The 22928-nt window shown below is 37.7% G+C and overlaps 1 protein-coding gene across 8 annotated transcripts in view; it reads left to right on the forward strand.

Annotated features, from left to right (window-relative positions):
* Positions 1-22928, forward strand: part of HS3ST5 (heparan sulfate-glucosamine 3-sulfotransferase 5) — a 309400-nt gene that overhangs the window by 174426 nt on the left and 112046 nt on the right. For 5 of the 8 annotated variants that reach the window (XM_066373420.1, XM_066373422.1, XM_066373423.1 and 2 more), the window contains one exon: positions 4976-5089. The exons of 1 other annotated variant lie outside the window; for it this stretch is intronic. The gene's annotated coding sequence lies outside the window, so the exon portion shown is untranslated. Of the gene's footprint in view, positions 1-4975; positions 5090-8673; positions 8725-22928 lie in introns of those variants that run through there. 2 more of the 8 variants (XM_066373424.1, XM_066373426.1) reach the window with 2 other exon arrangements.

The following is a 22928-nucleotide window of genomic DNA, read 5'->3' on the forward strand; positions in this document are numbered from 1 at the left end:
GCAGACACAAAAGAACACAAAATGCCTGAACTTACTGCCAGTCACAACAGTCAGTTTCATTTACCCTTTAATATACTTTTTTGTATTCCAAAAACTGTTCCCCCAGAAGAATTATCAGTTTTATTCCATGATAACCCTGGTTTAAAGTAGAATAAAGGTAGCTCTGACCCTCCTCAGAATGGATCTTTTCAGACTTACTAGCACTTCTAAGAGTATGAAGATGATATGGTTGGCTATGTCTACCAATAGAGTCAATGTAATTATATGTGAAGCAACAATTCCCTTATCTATGAGGAACACTTGCTGCCGTTAACTGCATTTCAGTGTCTGGCAGATGAAATAAAGAATTAAAATCTTAAACTAGTTTCTCAGGATTTTTCCCCCAGTCATTTTTAAATCTTTGAGCCCTGGTGAAATGGTAGCCAGAAAAGAACAGAAAACAGATGGTGTTCAAAGGCCTTAGCTAGATGCACCTGTGTGTCTCCCTCTTTCTGGTTCCCCACAGTACCTCTCCATTGTTATTATGTTGTGATGGTTCCAGTCCTTCGAGCCTGCAAACCAGAGGGTGTCCAGAGTTAAGATAATGACTGATACTTGCAATATTAAACTTAAAATCAATAGATAATGGACTTTGACCATCATCTAATATCTAAGTAGGAGGTTATATCTGTATTTGTTGTCTACATTCTTAGCAGAGAATACCTAAGTCTAGCTCTTGAGTGGGAATATCTGCCATTCATTGTTTAGGGAACCAGGGAGCAGGACTGAAAGAAACAGAAACAGATGGCTAACTGGTAATTGAGATATCATGTAGCTTAAAGGCATCCTACATAGCTTCACTGGATGTGTAAGCTGAGTCTGACTTTACAGCCTTCTCAGAATTAAAATTCCTAAAGGGGAGGTACAGAAGGTTTGAGTTGTCAGAGAATGGGCTGAACAGATTCTCCCAACTATAAGCTCTCATTGAGAGTAGAAAGTTCAGATTTTAATAATATATTTGAAAATTCTACATATATTAGTATGAGAGGATATTAATATGAGGGGGCAGCATATTTTAGATACTAATATTTAAGCCACCTTTTAATTTATTCACACTACTGTGCAAGGGAGAAGTATTATTTTGTGGTAGCAATGGCGGTCATAAGCATCTCAAAATTGAGAATGCCTTCTGAGAATGCCTGAGGCCTCTGAGAGGGAGAGCTGGAGACAGTGAGGTACAGATCTATGGAGTGAGGCTCCACATCCTGCCTCTACCAGTTACTAATTATGTGACCCCAGGCAGGTGCCTCAGCCTTCCCAAGCCTCACTTTGTTCATCTGTAAAATGGGCCTAATAATACCACCTCACTCAGCATTTATTTCAGTGCCTAATATATATTCAGTACCAAATAAATGGTAGCAATACCATTAATATACAAATGTACAGCTTAACGGTTTTGCACACCAGGCACACCAAGGATTGTAGACTATTCATGGATGTAGTTTCTTACTGCGTCATGAAACCAGCTGACTCTAAGGATGGCTATGATAAGTGTTTCAGAAGATTCTTATATTCTGTAGACCAGGAAAAATAGTTCTACATTACTAGCTATTCTCACTTGATTCCTGTGTAGATAGACTATGTTGTTTGTTTAAATAGAAGTGAAATTCAGAACATTTCCTTGAAAACATATTCTGATTACATTATTGGACTGGTTCCAATAGGAAGTGAGGTGCGGAGGGTTGTTACACACATATGAATTATGTGCTAAAAACTGGTCCCTCCTATCTGTATTAGGGCAAAATTTGCTGATAAAATTTTAATTCCTTTAAAGCTTAAATAGTCATATCTTTGATTATAGATTATTATTTCCTGGTAGGTTTGAGGATTTCTCATCTGTAATAGAGAAAACATAAATGACATATATGTGATTCCGCTACATAATGGCCATGCCAGAGACCCCACGGTCAAAGCTAATACAAATGGCTCACTATGGGTTCACCACCAAAACCAACAAAAGATGCAAACTGATTCTGATTTATTTTAATATTATAACTTCACAAAAGTTTTTTGAGCTATTTTATAAATTAATTAATTTCAAAATGGATAAGGCAGTATAATCGAGGTTTAGCTAATTATCTTTAAATTAAAACGAAGCATTTACAATAACCATTTTAATTAAATACAAGACTCAGACAACTAATCATGAAAAGTAGAATTGGTAACTTGAGATTTATCATTCTGGAATAACTTGTATGACCTTTCTAATGAATTCTTTCCTCTATAAATGAAAGACAAAATATATCTCTCTGAGGTGGTACTTGCTAAAAGACAAGCCTATTCTGAGGTCAGGGTTGTCAATTTGACATTGAATCCGTACAAGAAAACTGCTCTACTACAGTCTACTAGATACAAAACTGGAGCTACTATTTGCTAAATCATTTCTAACTTGACTTACATTTTAGTTTTTTAAACATCTTAGAAATATCCTAATAATTATAAAGCATTTATTGCTGCCAAAGAAAATGAACGTATTTTGTAAAAGAAAAAAAAAAGAACAAAAAAAAACATTTTATTAGAAGTGCCTCTGAGGAAGAAAAATCTAAATATATTTTTAATTTAATTTTTTAAGTTATAATAATTTATACAACTTCAAGAATAATGAGGAATAAAACTTTGCATAGTTTGAATAGCTTTATTTTATAAATTGTAGATATCTACTCCAAATTTTATACTTATAACAGTATACAAATATATTGATATATTCAAATTTATATATGTTTAAAAAATAATCATTGAGCCTCACTAGGCAGTGGTGTAATGGATAGAGCATTGGCCTGGGATGCAGAGGACCTAGATTTGAGACCCTGAGATTTCCTGCTTGAGCATGTTCTCATTCGGCTTAAGTGTGGGATCACTGGCTTAGTGTAGGATCATAGGCATGACTCAGTGGTCGCTGGCTTGAGTCCAAGACCGCTGGCTTGAGCCCAAGGTCACTGGCTTGAGCCCAAGGTCACTGGCTTGAGCAAAGGGTCACAGGCTCAGCTGGAGCCCCCCCGCCCCAGGTCAAGGCACATATGAGGAGCTATCAATAAACAACTACGATTCCACAGCGAAGAATTTATGCTTCTCATCTCTCTCCCTTCCTGTCTGTCTGTCCCTGTGTGTGTCCCTCTCTCTCTTCTCTCTCACACTCACTAAAAAATAAAAAATAACCATTGACTAGTTCTTATACTGGCATGTTACCCATTTAACACAAACCCTGACACATGGCAGGTACTTAATAAGTATTTGTAAACTAAATGGATAAACATTGATAAATTTTATGAAATATCTTTTAAAAGACTTCTGAAAACCATGATCTTACCTTCTACTTTAACCCACTCAATTAGAACCTCTAATTAACCTGAAGTATTTCTACTTAGAGATTGAAGGCAGTATGTTTTCCTCTTATCTGTTCCTTTTTGTGTGTTCTGAAACTGGTACAAATGTTAAGAATCTGAGAATGAGCAGTGCTTTTCTGGCTGGAAGAGAGTAATTTAAAGGCAAGTTAGTTTGTTTTGTTCCTTGTACTAAATACCTGCAATTAGTGACTGTTACATTTTTCTTGTGTTATAAAACTGAACTAATTGAAGGTATTACCCTTGGGGGATGAATTCTATAGTGCAATAAATGTTGACAGCCCTCTTGAGTTTAGCATTTTAATTATTCATAATTATGATGATTTCTGTTTCTTTGAGAACTTTCGAAATCATTCTAGTTTATCAAACAAGTTCAGAAGCAGAAGAGTTGAGGCTTTGTTTTATTTTATGTTGAGGTGAGCAGGCCTATGAATGTGCCAAGAAAGCCCCCCAAGCAATGGAGCCAGTTTTCTGGCTAAAGTGTGCACTACTGACGGGTGCCATGTCCTGCAATGACTGAGTTTACTTTTTCCTAGTTGTTCTCTGGTTTGTCTAGAAGTATTCAGGCAATGTTGGGATTGCGAGGTGAAGAGTTGACAAGGACTCAAGTGAAAGAACTGGAAATAATGTAAATAGGATGAATCAGAGAAGAGATACAATAGATTTGACAGCTGCCTATAAACCAAGTATATAAATTATTAAGGTCTTTCCTTTTCTTGAAAGAGGTGTGTGTGTGTTTGCTTTGCATCCTAAATATTTATATATTTCATAAAATGGACCCAGATAAAAGATGGGTAGATATTCAAGATAGATATTCTGACCATTTTGGACTAGAATAATTTTGATGTCTACTATATTTAAATATATACTAGTGACAATGATGTATTGGGACTGGGCTCCTACAATTTATTTAGCTGTCATATACATTCTTAATAATAGCCTGAAATAATGAAATCCTACTTTAAAAAAAAGAATTTGGCATTGCAAATTTGTTTCGTAGTAATCTGTTTCTTTTTTCCCTTTCTCTCTTTTTTTCCTATCCTTCTGATACAACACTAAATATGTACTCTGCAGCTAGAGAATTACTCAGGTCTCCTGGTAATCTATAGTCAATTTAGGAAGAAGCAGCAATTCCTTAATATATTCAAGTAGTAGCAAAAGTAAGCATGATTGATATGGATAATATCACATGGCTATAAAAAGTCCATCTGGAGGTATACAACATTAGCATTTTTAAAGAGAGTACATTTAAGCACTCTCACCTAAAAAACTCAGCAGAACCAAGGTTCTGCTACAGGAACATTATCTGAAAGTACATGTGGGCAAGCCCTCAATTTACAAGTCCATCTCTGATGAAAGGAAATGAGCAATTACATTATCCACGGTTAGGCTCTAATGTGAGCTCTGCTCTTCATCAGCAATTGGTTTGATAAAGGGACTGAAAGTACCATTTAAAAAAAAAGAAATGTTCAGATCATCCACAATATATTTCTTCTTCCCAAAACAATTTTTAAACCACAGCTATTAAGGATCAGGAAAAAAAAAGAAAAGAAAAACTAACTGGAAAATCACATTGCTTCTGTCTCTACCCCCAGGTGCCAACAAGCAGGAAACAAGCCCCAAAGACAGGCCATCATAGGCGAGAGGTCATGGAATATCCACCAACCAGATAATCATCGCTGGAATAAATGGGAAGTGTCTGAATGTAGGTATGTGTATTATGTTGCCTTTGTAATTCGTTATCTAACTTTCCCCATTCCCATCCATGTAATAACCTGCCATCTCATCAGCCTTTTGAAGGCACTATTTGGCACTTGGCATGAATGACCTGTCACACATGCATACATGCCCATGGCCAAGCTGAAATCCCCAGTGGCTTTCCAGCAGGAAGTCCTCCTTATTTCCCCGGGCTTTTAAAACGTCCTCCAAAGTGACTTCAAACTGCCTCCTGCTCTCTAGTCTCAGCATTCCCATATACGAACCTTCTTCCCATGGACACTGAGCCTTATTTCCTGAACACAGAAAGTCTTGGTTCTTGCTGTCCCCACTTCTGAAATAAGCCGCAGTCCCTCTTGGCTGGCTTTAGTTTTGGTTTCCCTCCAAGACCGAAGTCAAGATCCACCTGCACTACAAACTCTTGCTGCTTTCTCTGATATTTGTTTTCCAAACTTCTGTAGCTTGTGTAGTTATACCCTTTCTCTGGCATTTGACAACTTGATCCACTTGATTCATGCATATGTCCTGTATCCTCAGTGTAACTGTTTATTTCTGGGAAGGCAAGATCTGCCCCATCTCTGTGTAGCAGCTTCCAGGGTGAGGGGGAATGGGCATGTAATGAGCAGCTATGAGGAAGTGTGACAACAACAGGGCGGGGGTGGGATGGAAGAGGGGTGAAGGACACAAGCCCAATTACTGGCTGAGTGCTCTTGGCAAGGCTTTTTAAAGAAAATCTTTCTGTACCTTAACTTCCCTATCTTTAAAATAGAAATAGTAATCCTATCCCTCTCTTTGCATTGTTGTCAAGTTTAAATGAGCTGATCAATTTTAAAAGGACAGAATAGTCTAATAGATACAAAACACTCAAAAGCCATTACCTAGTTATAACTACATACACAGTAATATTTCATCCCAGTTTTTCAACAATGCTATAACATAGTATCATCCCCATTCTAAAATCAGGAACCATGTGGCCTCGAGAGGTGATACTACCAGCAAGTGAATAAGATGTATTTAATAAAAGAGAGTAAACTATAAAATATATTCATTTTATTCTGTTTAAAATTATTTTGGAGAATTCACCAAGAGCTCTGTTAAACTTGGCAGACTAGCCTTCTTGGAATCTCTTCATTTTCTAGGAAGTCATCAAGTCGTGTTCTTGTCATTGCCAAAATTCCTTGGCTGCTGCTGCTTCCTGTCTCACTCACTCAGCACTGTGCTGGAAGGTAGTAGATGATTGATAAATCCTTGGTAAAATTAAATTTAGCCACCCTACTGATACATTAAATATACTCTGCCCTCCTGGTCCATCACTGAATCACACAGTAACTTTAGGAATTCTTTTTTAGGCCCTGGCCAGTTGGTTCAATTGATAGAGTGTTAGCCCAGCATGCAACGTCACAGGTTCAATCCCCGGACAGGGCACACATGAGAAGTGACCATCTGCCTCCTGTTCATCATTCACCTCCCTCTCCTCCTGTTCTCTCTCTTCCCCTCTCACAGACAATGACTTGATTGATTCAAGTGTTGGCCCTGAGCACTGAGGAAGCTCAGTTGAGTTGAGCATCGGCCCTAGATTAGGGTTACTGGGTGGATCCCAGTCAGGGTGCATGCGGGAGCCTATCTCCCCTCCTCTTACTTAAAAAGAAAACAGAGAGAGAGTAAAGGGGAAGGAGGGGGGGAGGGAGGGAGGGGAGAAAGGGAAAGAAGGAGGGAAGGAAGAAAGGAAGGGAGGGAGGAAAGGAGGGAGGGAAGGAGGAAGGAGGGAGGGAGGGAGGAAAGAAGAAAGAGAGGAAGGGAGAAAAGGAAGGAAGGAAGGGAGGGAGGGAGGAAGGAAGAAAGGAAGGAAGGAAGGAAGGAAGGAAGGAAGGAAAGAAAGAAAGAAAGAAAGAAAGAAAGAAAGAAAGAAAGAAAGAAAGAAAGAAAGAAAGAAAGAAAGAAAGAAAGAAAGAGAAATCCTTTGTAGACCTGAAGAAACTGCCCTTAGATAGTGTATAGCAATGAGAGGGGATTGGAAGAACTAACATTTTTGAATGCTTATCTCATTTTAGTGTTTTTTCTTTAACTTTGCAACATCATTTTATTTAATCCTCAAAATAACCTATGAAGCACGTATTGTTATCCCATTTGCCAACAAGAAAAGCTAAAATTCAAAAAGTTGAGGTCATATGACATTTTTCTTTTTCTGCCTGACTTAGAATCCAATGAACAATGTGAAAGGAATAGAATTGAGACAGAAGAGAGATCAAAGGGACCAGAGGAAAAGAGGACAGAGGGAAAGGGATGGTAGGATGGGATAAACCTGAAGGGAAGGGGGGAGGGCGCTATGAGGAGGGTGTCAAGGGAGATGTTGAGGGGAATATGGAGGGAATATGGAAGAGGGAGGATGCATTTGGGGCAACACAATAAATTAAAATAAAAAAAACAAGTGTAGACGAACATCACAATTCAAAGCAAAAAGAAAGTTGAACCAACATATTTAAAAATCACACAGATGGTAGGAAAGAATTTTCAATGCATGTCTAATACAAAGACCAAGACATGGTGGGATAAAGTGAGTCCCGGCTGCAGTCATGGAGCAGATCCTCTTGACACTAACCTCAGGTAACTCGGGCACATCACATAACTTCCTCGTGCCTCAGTTTCCTCATCTCGTGATGTTATTATGAGTATCAAAATATTTTATTTCAAAATGGCTTTGAAATTATCATTGATGCTATAAACATAAACTATAATTATGAGTCTTGTGAATATAAATGCTGAAACATTTAAGAAGTCCCCAAAAGGTCTGAAATCCCTAGCTGGTGATGGGAAGAAGGGGGAAGCAATGAAAAGTAGTGAAGACCAAAGACAAAGAAATGCCATGCCTGCGGAGGAACTCTGGAAGCAGATCTAGAAAAGATCACTCTAGTACTAGTTAGTGTTGATTCAAGGCTCTTCAGTTATAAGTCACCCTTAATGTTATATCATGTTTTAAAATGCAGCTAAAATGGTCATAACCACTAACCTAAGGACTGGGTATACAGGATAAAACATTGGAAATCAGGGCTGTTGCATATGGAGCCATATACCTTGTTTGAAATGGCTGTGTGGCAAACTGCTCATTTGAAAGATTAAGAGTAATACTACCCTTAAATACATAGTTCTACAACTACTTGTGTACCTGAAACCCCTTGGGTCCTAAGTGAGAACCAGCCTGCTGCTTCTTGGAACAATCTCTTCAAAAGTTTTTCAAAGAAATTAATGGCACTTCTATTGTTGATGATGTCTTTTTAATATATGTATATATTTTTTATTATTGATTTTAATTTATTGTGTTTACATAAATTCTAGTGTTACTCAGAATGCATCCCCCCTCCCCCATATTCCCCTCAACATCTCCCTTGCCCCCCTCCCCATAGTGCCCTCCCTCCTTCTCTTCTGGTTTATCCCATCCTATCATCCCCTTTCCCTCTGTCCTCTTTTCCTCTGGTCCCTTTGATCTCTCCTCTGTCTCAATTACCTTCCTCAGTTTACATTGTTCATTGGATTCCTCAAATGAGTGAGGTGATATGATATTTTCCTTTTTCTGCCTGACTTATTTCACTTAACATAATAGTTTCCAGGTCCATCCATGTTGTCACAAAAGGTAAGATTTCCTTCCTTTTCATGGCCCCAGAATATTCCATTGTATATATGTACCACAGCTTTTTAATCCACTAGTCCACTGACAGACACTTGGACTGTTTCCAGATTTTCGCTATTGTGAACAATGCTGCCATAAACATGGGGGTGCATTTCTCCTTTTAAAACAGTGCTATGGTGTTCTTGGGGTAAATTCCTAAAAGTGGGATAGCTGGGACTAAAAGTAGTTTCATTTTTTAATTTTTTGAGGAATCTCCATACTGTTTTCAACAGTGGCTGCACAAGTCTGCATTCCCACCAGCAGTGCAAGAGGGTTCCCTTTTCTCCACATCCTTCCAGTGCTCATTGTGTGTTGTTTTGTTAATGAGCACCATTCTGACTGGTGTGAGGTGATATCTCATTGTGGTTTTAATTTGCATTTCTCTAATGATCAGTGACGTTGGGTATTTTTTCATATGCCTATTGGCCATCTGTACGTCCTCTTTGGAGAAGTGTCTATTCATTTCTTGTGCCCATTTTTTTATTGGATTGTTTAACTTCCTGGTGTTGAGTTTTACAAGTTCTTTATAAATTTTGGTTATTAACCCCTTATCAGATGTTTGTTGAATATGTTCTTCCATTGTATAGTTTGTTTTTTTATTCTGTTCTTATTGTCTTTAGCTGTGCAAATCTTTTTAGTTTGATATAGTCCCATTTGTTTATCCTGTCTTTTATTTCACTTCTCCATGAAGATAAATCAGCAAATATATAGCTGCAAGAGATGTCGGAGAGCTTACTATGTTTTCACTAAAATGCTTATGGTTTCACGGCTTACATTTAGGTCTTTTATCCATTTCGAGTTTATTTTTGTGAATGTGTAAGTTGGTGGTCTAGTTTCATTTTTTTGCAGGTAGCTGTCCAATTTTCCAACACTATTTGTTGAAGAGGCTGTCTTTACTCCATTGTATGCTCTTACCTCCTTTGTCAAATATCAGTTGTCCATAAAGGTGTGGGTTAATTTCCGGGATCTCTGTTCTGTTTCATTGATCTATATGCCTGTTCTTATGCCAGTACCAAGCTGTTTTGAGTACAATGGCCCTGTAGTAAAACTTGATATCAGGAAGTGTGATACCTCCAACTTTATTCTTCCTTTTCAAGATTGCTGAGGCTATTTGTGTCCTTTTTTGGTTCCATATAAATTTTTGGAATATTTGTTCAATATCTTTGAAGTATGTCATTGGTATTTTAATTGCTATTGCATTGAATTTATAAATTGCTTTGGGTAATATAGACATTTTAATGATGTTGATTCTTTCTAACCATGAGCACAGTATATGCTTTCACTTGTTCGTATCTTCCTTCATTTCTTTTATCAATGTTTTATAATTTTCTGAGTACAAGTCTTTAACTTCCTTGGTTAAATTTACTCCTAGGTACAGTACTTTATTTTTTTTGGTTGCAATAGTGAAGGGGATTGTTTCCTTAATTTCTCTTTCTGACAGTTTATTGTTGGTATATAAAAATGTCTCTGATTTCTAAGTATTAATTTTATATCCTGCTACCTTGCTGAATTCATTTATCAGGTCCAGTAGTTTTTGACTGAGACTTTAGGGTTTTCTATATACAGTGTGTCCGTAAAGTCATAGTACACTTTTCACCGGTCACAGGAAAGCAAGAAAAGACGATAGAAATGTGAAATCTGCACCAAATAAAAGGAAAACCCTCCCAGTTTCTATAGGATAATGTGGCAGCATGTGTGCATGCGCAGATGATGACGTAACACCATGTATACAGCGGAGCAGTTCACCGCCATGCCAGTCGAGATGTGGACAGTACAGGGGAAAGTTCATTGTGTTCTGTGGGTCGCTATTTTGAATCCGTGACCAAAGTGCAATGTGAATATCGGCACGTTTATAATGAAGCACCACTACATAGGAATAACATTACTCGGTAGGATAAGCAGATGAGTGAAGGAAATCGGCAGTTTGGTGGAGAAACCCTGTTCTGGTAGGCCATCAGTCAGTGATGAGTCTGTAGAGGCTATACAGGATAGCTACCTAAGGAGCGCTGAAAAATCTGTGTGTGAGCCCGCATTGAACTGCACTGAATAGGTATGAAACTGGGAGAGTTTTCCTTTTATTTGGTGCAGATTTCACATTTCTATCATCTTTCGTTGCTTTCCTGAGACCAGTCAAAAGTGCACCATGACTTACAGACACACTGTACAATATTATATCATCTGCAAATAATGATAGTTTTACTTCTTCTTTTCCAATTTGTATGCCTTTTATTTCTTCTTCTTGTCTGATTGCTGTGGCTAGGACTTCCAGAAATATGTTGAATAAGAATAGTGAAAGGGGGCACCCCTGCTTTGTTCCTGACCTTAAGAAGATTGCTTTTAATTTTTGCCTATTGAGTATGATGTTGGCTGTGGGTTTGTCATAGATGGCCTTTATCATGTTGAGGTACGTTCCCTGTATTCCAGCTTTGCTGAGAGTTTTGATCATAAATGGGTGCTGGATTTATTAAATGCTATTTCTGCATCTATTGAAATTATTATGTGGTTTTTCTCCTTCTTTTTGTTTATATGATGAATCACATTGATTGAATTGTGAACATTGTACCAGCCTTGCCTCCCCAGAATAAATCCCACTTGATCATGGTGTATGATTTTTTTCATATATTGCTGGATCCAGTTTGCTAATATTTTGTTGAGGATTTTAGCATCTAAATTCATCAGGGATATGGGCTTATATTTTTCTTTCTTTCTGTTGTCTTTGCCTGGTTTTAGAATCAGAATTATGTTTGCCTCATAAAATGAGCTTGGAAGTCTTCCTTCCTTTGATTTTTTTAAATAGCTTGAGAAGAATAGGAGCTTATTCTTCTTTGAATATTTGATAGAATTCACTTGTGAAGACATTGGGCCCAGGGCTTTTGTTTGTTGGAAGTTTTTTAATAACTGTTTTGATCTCATTTGTTGTAATCAGTCTGTTTAGGTTTTCTGATTCTTCCAAATTTATTTTGAAAATATTATGTTTAAAGAAATTTGTCCATTTCTTCTAGGTTGTCTAATTCTTTAGCACACAGTTCTTCATAGTATTTTCTACAATCCTTTGTATTTCTGTTGTGTCAGTGTTATTTCTCCACTCTCATTTCTAATTTTATTTATTTGAGTCCCCTCTCTTTTTCTCTTGGTGAGTCTGGTTAAAGGTTCATCAATCTTGTTTACCTTTACAAAGAACCAGCTCCTTGTTTCATTGATCTTCTGTATTGTTTCTTTAGCCTCTATGTCATTTATTTCCACTCTGATCTTCATTATTTCCTTCCTTATACTACCTCTGGGCTTTACTTGCTGTTCTTTTTCTAGTTCTTTTAGATGCAGGGTTAAGTTGTTTATTCGAGCTTTTTCTAGCTTCTTAAGGGATGCCTGTAATGCTTTGAACTTTTCTCTCAGTACTGCTTTTGCTGTGTCCTACCAATTTTGAGTTGTTGTATGCTCATTATCATTCATTTCTAGGAATTTTTTTATTTCTTCTTTGATCTCATTACTAACCCATTGGTTATTTAATAACATGCTATTTAGTTTCCAAGTGTTTGAGTATTTTTCAGTTTTTCTGTTGTGGTTATTTCTAGTTTCATGCCATTGTGATCAAAGAAAATGCTTGATATCATTTCAATCTTCTTAAATTTGTTGAGACTGCTTTTGTGCCCTAATATGTGGTCTATCCTAAAGGATGTACCATGAGCTCTTGAAAAGAATGTATATTCTGCTGCTTTAGGGTGAAAGGTTCTAAAGATATCTATTAAATCTGGTTGCTCTAGTGTGTCCTTTAAGTCTGCTGTTTATTTTTAAATTTTCTTTCTTGAGGATCTATCTAGTGATGTTAGTGGGATATTGAAATTCCATACTATTATAGTAATGCTGTTGATCTCGCCCTTTATATCCATCAAAGTCTGCTTTATATATTTAGGTGCTCCTATATTAGGTGCGTAGATATTTATAATGGTTATATCTTCCTGTTGAATTGCTCCCTATATCATTATGTAGTGACTTTCTTTATCTCTTACTATAGCCTTTGTTTTAAAGTCCATTTTATCTGATATAAGTATTGCTACCCAGCTTTTTTTTCATTTCCATTTGCATGAAATATTTTTTCCATCCTTTTACCTTCAGTCTATGTGCATCTTTTGTTTTAAGGTGTGTCTCTTATAGACAGCATATGTATGGGTCCTTTTTTCTTATCCACGCAGCTACCCTATGTGTTTTAATTGGAGCATTTAATCCATTTACATTTAAGGTTATTAATGATATGTAGTTGTTTATTGTCATTTCATTCTTTAAAGCTGTATTCCTCTTTTGCTATATTCTTTTTCCAATTTGATCTGTTTACAACAGGCCCCTTAACATTTCTTGTAGCATTGGTTTGGTTGTAATGAATTCCTTGAGTTTTTTTTTTGTCTGGGAAGCTTTTTATTTCTTCTTCAATTTTAAATGATAGCTCTCCTAGATAAAGTAGTCTTGGTTGTAGACTCTTGTTCTGCATTACTTTGAATATTTCTTACCATTCCCTTCTGGCCTCAAGTGTTTCTATTGAGAAGTCAGATGTCATCCTTATGGTGGCTCCATTGTAGGTGATAGCCTTTTTTTCCTCTAGGAGCTTTTAATATTTTCTTTTTATCAATTAGCTTTGGTATTTTAATTATGATGTGTGTTGGTGTAGATTTCTTTGGGTATCTCTTTAATAAAATTCTCTGTGCTTCTTGAACTTGTGTGACTTTTTCCTGCATCAATTTAGGAAGTTTTCAGCTATGATTTGTTTGAACAAAGTCTCTATTCCTTGTTCTTTCTCTTCTTCTTCATGAACCCTCATGATGCGGATGTTATTTCTCTTCATGTTGTCACAGAGCTCTCTTAGAGCTTCCTCAGACTTTTTGAGTCTTTCTTTTTGCTGTTCTGCTTCTGTGCTTTTGTTTACCTTGTCTTCTAATTTCCTGATTTGATCCTCAGCTTCATCCATCCTGCTTTTAATTCCTTCCATTGTGGTCTTCATTTCTGATATTGTATTTGTCATTTCTGACTGATTTTTATTTATTATTTCAATGTCATTTTTAATACTTGCTATCTCTTTATTTAGGTGTTTGTTATGACCATCTATTGTTGTTCTAAGATCTTTGAGCATCCTAACAATCATTATTTTAAACTCTGCATCTGGTAATATGGTTATATCTGACTTATTCAAGTTCTTTTCTGAGGATTTCTCTTGATTCATTTGGGTTGCTTTTCTCTGTCTTCCCATTTTGTCTGTGTATAAGAAGGGTGTGGCCACTAAAGTCCAATGGGTGTGGCCTCTGTGTTCCCTAGGTGTGGTCTGTCTGCAGGCCCACCACCACCACCCCCTCTGCTGCTGCCTCGGGCATTCAGGTATGAGCATTGCCAGTGCCAGCTGGCTGTGGCTGTCGCTGCGGTTTTCACCTCTTCTCCACAGGAGGGGCTGTGTTCATGTGTTCATGTCTCTGGGTCCACAAGCCTCAGCCTTTACTCTGCCCTCCCCCATGGTGTTACTTGTGATGCCTGGGGCTGTAGGCCTTGGCACCAAGGGCAGGGCTGCACACCTATGTTCTGCCGTGGGTCTCCACTTGTTCCCGGGCTTTCACCTGGCCCTGCAGGTGGATTTGTGCTTGTGCATTGGGCGCAATCCCCAGCTCCATGGGCCAGGCATGGCTGCGTGCCCACACTCAGCTGCAGGTCTCTGCAGTTCCTAGGTTTTTGCCTTTCTCCTGTGGGCAGGATTGCAAGTGAACTGCTCTTGCTCGCCAGGCCCTGTAGCCAGGCCAGACCATTTTCGTGCACCCCTTCTACCCCCGCCACGTGAGACTGAGCTCATGCCCGCCCTCAGTCATGGCCAGCCCGGTTTCTGCCCCAGCCAACTGGACCATGCTTCCACATCCTGCTGCCCCTGCCCTCTGGCAAGCCCTCAGCACTGTGGGTGGAGGTGCTGCAGCTCAGACCCTAGCACTCAATACTGCATTCCTAAAGGCTCCCTCCTTCTAAGCAACTCTGCTTGAGTGCTGTGGGAGAGCTTGTTTGGCCGGTGTTCTGCTTCCCTTTGCTGGTATTGCTGGTTCCAGGGGAAATATTCACTTTAGATTTGGGCAGTGATTCAGCCCAGGGGTTAGGGTGGCTGTCCCTCAAAGTGTTTCTCCCTGTGCCTCCTAGATTATACTCTCTTCCTGCTACTCCGGTCCTCTTATCTCTCCCCATCCCCCAGAGTCCTGGGTAAGTGGTTGTGAAAGAGGTTTTCTGTATGGTCCCTTTAAGAAGAATACTGGGTCTGAGAAATCTGTCTCTTTCTCACAAACAGTATTCTGGCTTGTTTTTCAGCTAAATACTGTCCATACACTTCTTCTAGGCTTTGGGGCTGTAGGCTGGGGCTTTGTACCTGGGGCTTAGGACCCTCCTCTCTCCACTAAACTAACTTCCTGCCATGGGAGTCTCTTCGGGCCGCCATCTCTGCATTTCTGCTTTTTCTACCAGTCTCAGTGTGGCTTCTTCAGTGTTCCTTGGTTCAAGAGTCCTCTTAGTTTAGTCCAAAGTTGTTTTTTCCAAATGATGGTTCTTAAAATTAAGTTGTAATCCACTTTGGTTCTGAGAGGTAGAAGTTGGTATGTCTGCCTACTCCATCTCCATCTTGCCTCCCCATTGCTGATGTCTTGTTTTGACCTTGTAAATGTTGTAGGGAAGTAAATGTATTTGATGAGTGAATAAGCATGTGCTTCACTTGTTATGATATTAAAAACAGCTCAGTCTTTTAAAACTGTAAGGTGCTTTTCATTTTTTAGCATTTAACAACATTCCTACTGAGTTTAGACAATAATTAATCCCAGCTTATGATCTAATGCAAGCATTTAAATTTAAGAAAGTTATTTAATATAAGCATGTACCCATGTTCTTTCTCTTTGTTTGTTTATATAACTTCCAGAAACCACCTACCAGATTTTTTCAAATTGCATTTTAACCTGAATTAAAACAGGAAACCTAGCTGATATTTTAAACAGTATTCAAAAAGTCAAAGAGAAATTAAGACATCACTTTTATAATCATCTTTTTTCCAAGCTTGCCCAGAGAAGGCTTCTACTTCTAAGAGCAACTGCTGAGATAGAAAATCTCTGATCAATTGCTCTATTTCACCTGACCAATTTTAACTGTCAAGTATTTTGAAAAATATAGACTATGACAATAACACATTTAACCTATTTTAATAGCCTCTTAAATATTTGAAGCTTTTTATTATTGTAATTACTAAGCACATTAATGGTAGAATAGGTTTTAAGAATAATGATTGATGTAATACAGCAAAAAAAAAAAAAAGCTATTTTGAGGAATATATTTAAACTATATTCCTAAATCATAAGGATATCTTTTTTTTTTTTTTGTATTTCTCTGAAGTTGGAAACAGGGAAGCAGTCAGATAGACTCCCGCATGCGCCCAACTGGGATCCACCTGCCCACCCACCAGGGGGCAATGCTCTGCCCATCTTGGGGCATCGCTCTGCTGCAATCAGAGCCATTCTAGCGCCTGAGGCAGAGGCCACAGAGCCATCCTCAGCGCCCGGGCAAATGCTGCTCCAATGGAGCCTTGGCTGCGGGAGGGGAAGAGAGAGACAGAGAGGAAGGAGAGGGGGAGGGGTGGAGAAACAGATGGGCGCTTCTCCTGTGTGCCCTTAAGGAGCACATAGGATATCTTATAAACTATAAGTCACTATACAATATATTATTTATAAAAATAATTTTTATAATACCAAATTATGTTTGTCTGCAAAATAGTGAAATTAATAAAGAAAAGTTTTCCTACTTCTATTACTTAAAAAATATTTGTGAACATGGGTTCTTCAATACATAGCAGAATGGCACTTGTCTGGGAGAAGATTCACTGGAATTATAATTGCTGCTATTTAGAGTGCCTGTTCTGTACTAGGCCCTTTAAAATAGATTATTCCTAGACTTTAGTGTGTCCCTGCAAGGAGATTTACTTTTCCCCATATGTCCTCTTATACAGTTGGGGCTCAGATAGGTTAATAAATAAGTTTAGTCAACTATTAAAATGGTACTGCTGCAGTTCAAACCCAGACTTTTGGGATGCCTATGCTCATGCTCTTGAACTATTAGGGAAGCCAGTTGCCTCCATAAAGGTTGGGACATAGTTTTAAAAAAAATCCCCTTCGCCTGACCAGGCAGTGGCGCAGTGAATAGAACGTGGGACTGGGATGCGGAGAACCCAGGTTCGAGACCCTGAGGTCGCCAGCTTGAGCGCGTGCTCATCTGGTTTGAGCAAGGCTCACCAGCTTGGACCCAAGGTCGCTGGCTTGAGCAAGGGGTTACTCAGTCTGCTGAAGGCCCACGGTCAAGGCACATATGAGAAAGCAATCAATGAACAACTAAGGTGTTGCAACGAAAAACTGATGATTGATGCTTCTCATCTCTTTGCATTCCTGCCTGAATGTCCGTCTATCCCTCTCTCTCTCTCTCTGTGTCTCTGTAAAAAAAAAAAAAAAATCCCCTTCAAAAATACAATAATAATAGATACAACTTATTAATGTGTCATGTACTAGGCTAGGTACGTTAGGGACTTTAAATTTTTTATCCTAAGATATAGCTCAAAAGGGGTTTCTTCATCTCAGGTTTTCAAATGAACTGTATATTAATATTCCCATCTACCCTGTGAGAAATTTAGGGTTCAAAGGCACTGAATTACTGACATAAGATAGCATACCTTATAAGTAGCAGAACTGCGTTTCCTACTCAGGTCTTGTCAAATTCCAAAATCCATGCTCTTTCTAACACTATTATAAGCTCAAATATATGTCTGATTCATAAAATAAAGACTCTAAACTGCTATACAGTTATCTTTTTTCTCTAAACTTCTTCTTAAAATTATTTCAGTTTTGTTTAGCAATTATTGAACTTTCTGTTAGTAAGGAACTTTCAGAAAATTAGTCTTAAGTCAATGAATGTGGCATCAGTTTGTGTTGATTCCTATGGTGCTCATGTTGCCATCAGTCAAATTTTAACATTGTAACTCTCGTGCTTAGCTTATATTTTAAAATCTAGACTTTTACTAAGAACTTAAAAATTAAAGACATTTATGACATTCAGGAAAACTGCCTCACATACATAAATTGCTCTCTGAATACCGTAAGTTATAGACACAACTGAATAGCTTTCATTCCAATCTTACAAGAAGCCTAGAGAAGCATTTTGCATTCATTCATTAAACAGGTGTTACTGATTGCCAACTATTTTCATAACTGTGTGCTGGGGAGATTGGCAAGGAAGAAGAATGCAAACACCCCTGACCTCAAACAACATTGTGAATTAATTAGGGACAAAAGACATGAAAAGCATTAAGTGTCTGACCAGGCAGTGGCACAGTGGACAGAGCATTGAACTGGGATGTGGAGGACCCAGGTTCGAGACCCCGAGGTTGCCAGCTAGAGCGCAGGCTCATCTGGTTTGAGCAAAAAGCTCACCATCTTGGACCCAAGGTTGCTGGCTTGAGCAAGGGGTTACTCAGTCTGCTGAAGGCCCGTGGTCAAGACACATATGAGAAAGAAATCAATGAACAACTAAGGTGTTACAACAAAAACCTAATGATTGATGCTTCTCATCTCCATTCCCGTCTGTCTGTCCCTATCTATCCCTCTCTCTGACTCTCTCTCTGTCTCTGTAAAAAAAAAAACAAACAAAAAAAAAACCCATTAAGTAATAAAAATGAAGTAACATTGCAAAAAAATAGAGTTCTGCCTGACCTGTGGTGGCGCAGTGGATCAAGTGTCAACCTGGAACGCTGAGGTTGCCCGTTCGAAACCCTGCACTTTCCTGGTCAAGGCACATATGGGAGTTGATGTTTCCTGCTTCACCCTACTTTCTTTCTCTCTCTCTCTCTCTCTCTCTCTCTCTCTCTCCCCCCTCTAAAATGAATTTTTAAAAGTTTTTTTTTTTAATAGAGTGCTCCAATTTCATGGCTGGAGGCACTGACTATGGGTGAAAGTAGTGAAAAAGGCCTCATAGAAAAAAGCAGCTGACTAGGCAGAGAGGATGGATGGCACTGGCCAGGCAGGCACTTGGGGTGGAGGTGACCAGGCAGCAGGTGCATTTATTATCCTGAAGGCTTGTACAGGGGAACTGGAAAAGACAAGATCAGAAAAGGAGGTGAGTCCCCATAGCCAAAGGCTCTGATTCTAGCTGAAGATGCTGGCCTTTGGCCTCCAGGCAATGGGGAGGCATTAAAAATTTTTCAGCAGGGGAATGACATAATTAAAACAGTGCTTTAAAAAAGACAAATTTGGCAGAACTGGTCAGAACAAATTTGCAGTAAGAGTACAGCAGCAAAGAAACTACTGCAATAATTCAGTTCTAAGGTGATGAGGTTTTGGACAGACGTGACAGTGGGACTAGAAGGAAGAAAATAAATGCAAGACAGAGTGCAAAAGAAGACGAGAGGTGATGAGTAGATACGAGAGAGAAAGACACAAAATGAAATTCGGTTTGGGAACTTTTATTGTTTAAAAATTTTGTAGAGTTTATTGGACATCATATGTAATATTCATGGTCTGAGATGCCATTGGATTCAAGGAAAATCTTGCTTTTATTCAAGGTGGCATTTCTTTTAGCCAATTTACATAGAAGTCTTTCCAAGAGATAATAAATACTACATTAAAATGCCTGAGAAAATATGTGTAGCTTTACGTTGTAATAATAGTAACTACAGCTATAGGATGGCAGAATACTTAGATGAGTAATGAAAATTCAGCTAAACAATGCTGTTTGTCTCCAAAATTCCAATTTATTGTTTTTGCTGTTGTTCTATTTCTATCAAATTGACTTTCAAAAACTGTTCATTGCTGCCTACAGTTGATATGATTCTCTAGTAGTTTGGGGTTTATTTGGTGTTTCCTTCCGAGATTAATTCCATTGTCTCCAAAATGTTCTATTATATAATTATAGTACTTCACAGATGGAAAAAACTGAGCCATAAAGAATGTAAATTAATGATTTATTCACAGTAATGTGAGAACTGAAGAATCTATCTTTTCTTTTCTTTAGGTCCAGTGGACTTCATTGATAAAATAAGACTAGAAGAAAATTAAGATTTTTTTTTTGGTTGTTCAGGTTTAGTAAAAGTACCCAGTGCCAAGTAAATGCAATCTTGTTTTGTAGAACATAACACAACATACACACCATTGCATTACTATGATATCTATATAACTGATATAGATATATCAGTTACTTCAAAAAGCAAGTGTCATTTTAATATTACTTAGATGCTGTTTTTAATGCATCAAGTAAAACATATTGTGGCTTCTAATATTAATTCATTCTCCACTTAGCATTGTTAAAAATATTTATGATCTGGTATCGAGCAAAATATATTATTATCCATTTCCCCCCACTTTGATAAAAAGCGTTCTTCAGTTGTTTTCGAGGGACAAATGTTGTCAAAGTTTGATGGTAATTTATGTTGTCAGTCCATTAAGTTGATTTTATGGCAGCCAACACAACTATTGTCCATTTATGAGAAAACCGAGGATCACTCTAGGTCTCCACTATGGCCATTTGATACCTGCCCTCTCATTTGGCTGACCTTGAGGAGAGTTGAGTTTGGTAATTTATGGCAAATACCATCTAGAAGACCTATTTGCAAGATTCACTGTCATTTAGCGCTAAATGATCATTGCTGAGTCCAGAGACAGTCTGAGCTCCTGACAGAGCAATCCCATAAAAAATATTGCCTACCAACCCAGGTGTCCTTACCAATTATCTGAAGTAGAAATTAATACTTTTAAAAGCTGCTAGTTTTTGAAAGGTTATTACAATTTATTCCAGAGGATTTTTTTGCACATTATGATGAATTAGTTTATTACGCCATCATTTTCCATGTCAGCTTTTTAGAAGATTGAACCATAATGTTGAAACATTAGTGTGAATGGCAAACATACTATTTTACAGCTGAGTAATATATTTCTTTGAGAAAAATGTGCTCACTTTTTAATAACAGGTAATTTTATGTTTATGTTCCCTAATGCTGGTGTCAGGTATTATTTATTTGTTTAGTAAGAACTGGAGAACTTTCTTTTAAAATGTTAATGGTGGCTGAGACAGATTTTAGAGTCATAGTAAAAATGTATTACTTAAAAGTAAAAAATGTACATTTTAAATGTTTTTCTATGAAAGCTAATATTTTGTAAGATTTTCTTGATACCAATTAAATATGATTACTTCCAGGGAAAGATACTCTTGTCTCAATTTTTTCTATAAATGTAGTAGACTGGGGGGGGGGGGGATGTTCATTTTTCTAAGGCCTACTGGCTCGGGTTTTTATTTAATAAAACTTCTTTAGCATAAATTATTTAGTGATATTCTATCATTTATAGGTATTTTGAAAATAATATTAATTAGCAATTTTTAGGGGGTTTTTTGTCATTGTTCTTCATTATATGTCTACTAAAATAGTAAAGAAGTATAGGTAACTTTCTATTTACCACATATTAAAAAATACCTCTATATGAAAAAGATTAATTAGAAGTATTCTAAAGAGTCCTTGATGTACTACTATATTTTTATTTATATAGCAAATAATTTTGAATGCCTGACATGCCAGGCATTATAAAACTCTGTGTAGTTGGGACAGAACCATAGAAACAGCGTAGAAGTTTAATATTTTTATTTCTGTTACAATTATTTTTATCCATTCAGTGTTTTAAAAAGTATATAATGCTGCAAAATTCTAAATCTTGGTAAGCTGATTGTAAACAAATTCAGTAACACTTTGAAAGTTTTACATTTGCTACCTCCGATCCAACGAATGCTTGCCAAAGCATATTTGTGTTTTCTCATCAAACACATTTGTTTCTTTAGCAAACATTTTCAATACTGAAGTATTTATTTTTGTTGATATGACTGAAACAAATGTTAGTTTCAGCAGAATTAAGATTTACAACATTCCATAAATTTTTCCCATTGTGTCAAAGACTTTTCTGATAATGTATGAGGCTGATGATGAGAATGCCAAAGTTTCTTTTTGGGGGAGGAAGGATAACATACATACAGAAAAAACAAGGCCCCGGCCAGATAGCTTGGTTGGTTAGAGCATCATCCTGAAGTGTACAGGTTGCCAGTTCGATCCCGGGTCAGAGCATATTATAGGAACAGATGGATGTTCCTATCTCTCACTCACTTGCCCTCTCTCTCTCTCTTTCTCCCCCTCCTCTCACTAAAATCAGTAAATAAATGTTTTTTTTTAATTTTAAGAAAAAAATGCACACATAATAGTATAGAGCTTGATGGGTTGTCACAGAGTGAACACACATATATAACCAGCACTCAAATCAAAGGATAAAAATCAACATTTCAATGAACACTCTTGTGTCCCCTTCCAGTTAATCACGCCCCACCGTCCACTCCTAGTAACCATACTTCTGATATATGACATCATGGATTAGGTTAGGCCATTTCTTGAAATCTATAAGATCATGATAAAATTATTACTTCTTTTGCTCAGCATGTTTTCAAGATTCATCTACTGGTTGGATTCTGTTGTATTTTGTTGTCATCACTATGTGGTATGTTCCATTGTTTAGTGCACCATATTTTATTTATCCAGTCTATTGATGATAACTAGATCGGTTTCATTTTGGAGTTAAAGCAAAAAAAAACAATTTTGTATGATAATTACATATATGTATACAGTATATCATAAATATATACAAGATATTGTATATATAGTGTACACACACACACACACACACACACACACACACACTGGAAGCATATCTGTTGGTATACTCCAAGGAGTGGAACAGCTGGGTCTCAGGATAGGTATAAGTTCAGCTTTTGCAGAAGCTACCAATGAGCTTCCCGGAGTCCTGGTACTTTTCTTTTTTTTGACAGAAACAGAGAATGAATCAGAGAGAAGGACAGATAGGGACAGACAGATAGGGAGGGAGAGAGATGAGAAGCATCAACTCTTTGTTGGGGCATCTTAGTTGTTCACTGATTGCTTTCTCATATGTGCCTTGGCGGGGCAGGGAAGGTGGAGCGAGTGACCCCTTGCTCAAGCCAGTGATCTTGAACTCAGGCCAACAACCATGGGCTTCAAGTCATTGACCTTTGGGCTCAAGCTATTGACCATGGGGTCGTGTCCATGATCCCACACTCAAGCCAACAACCCC

Source organism: Saccopteryx leptura, chromosome 3 (assembly GCF_036850995.1).
Source record: "Saccopteryx leptura isolate mSacLep1 chromosome 3, mSacLep1_pri_phased_curated, whole genome shotgun sequence".
NCBI classification, from domain to species: domain Eukaryota; kingdom Metazoa; phylum Chordata; class Mammalia; order Chiroptera; family Emballonuridae; genus Saccopteryx; species Saccopteryx leptura.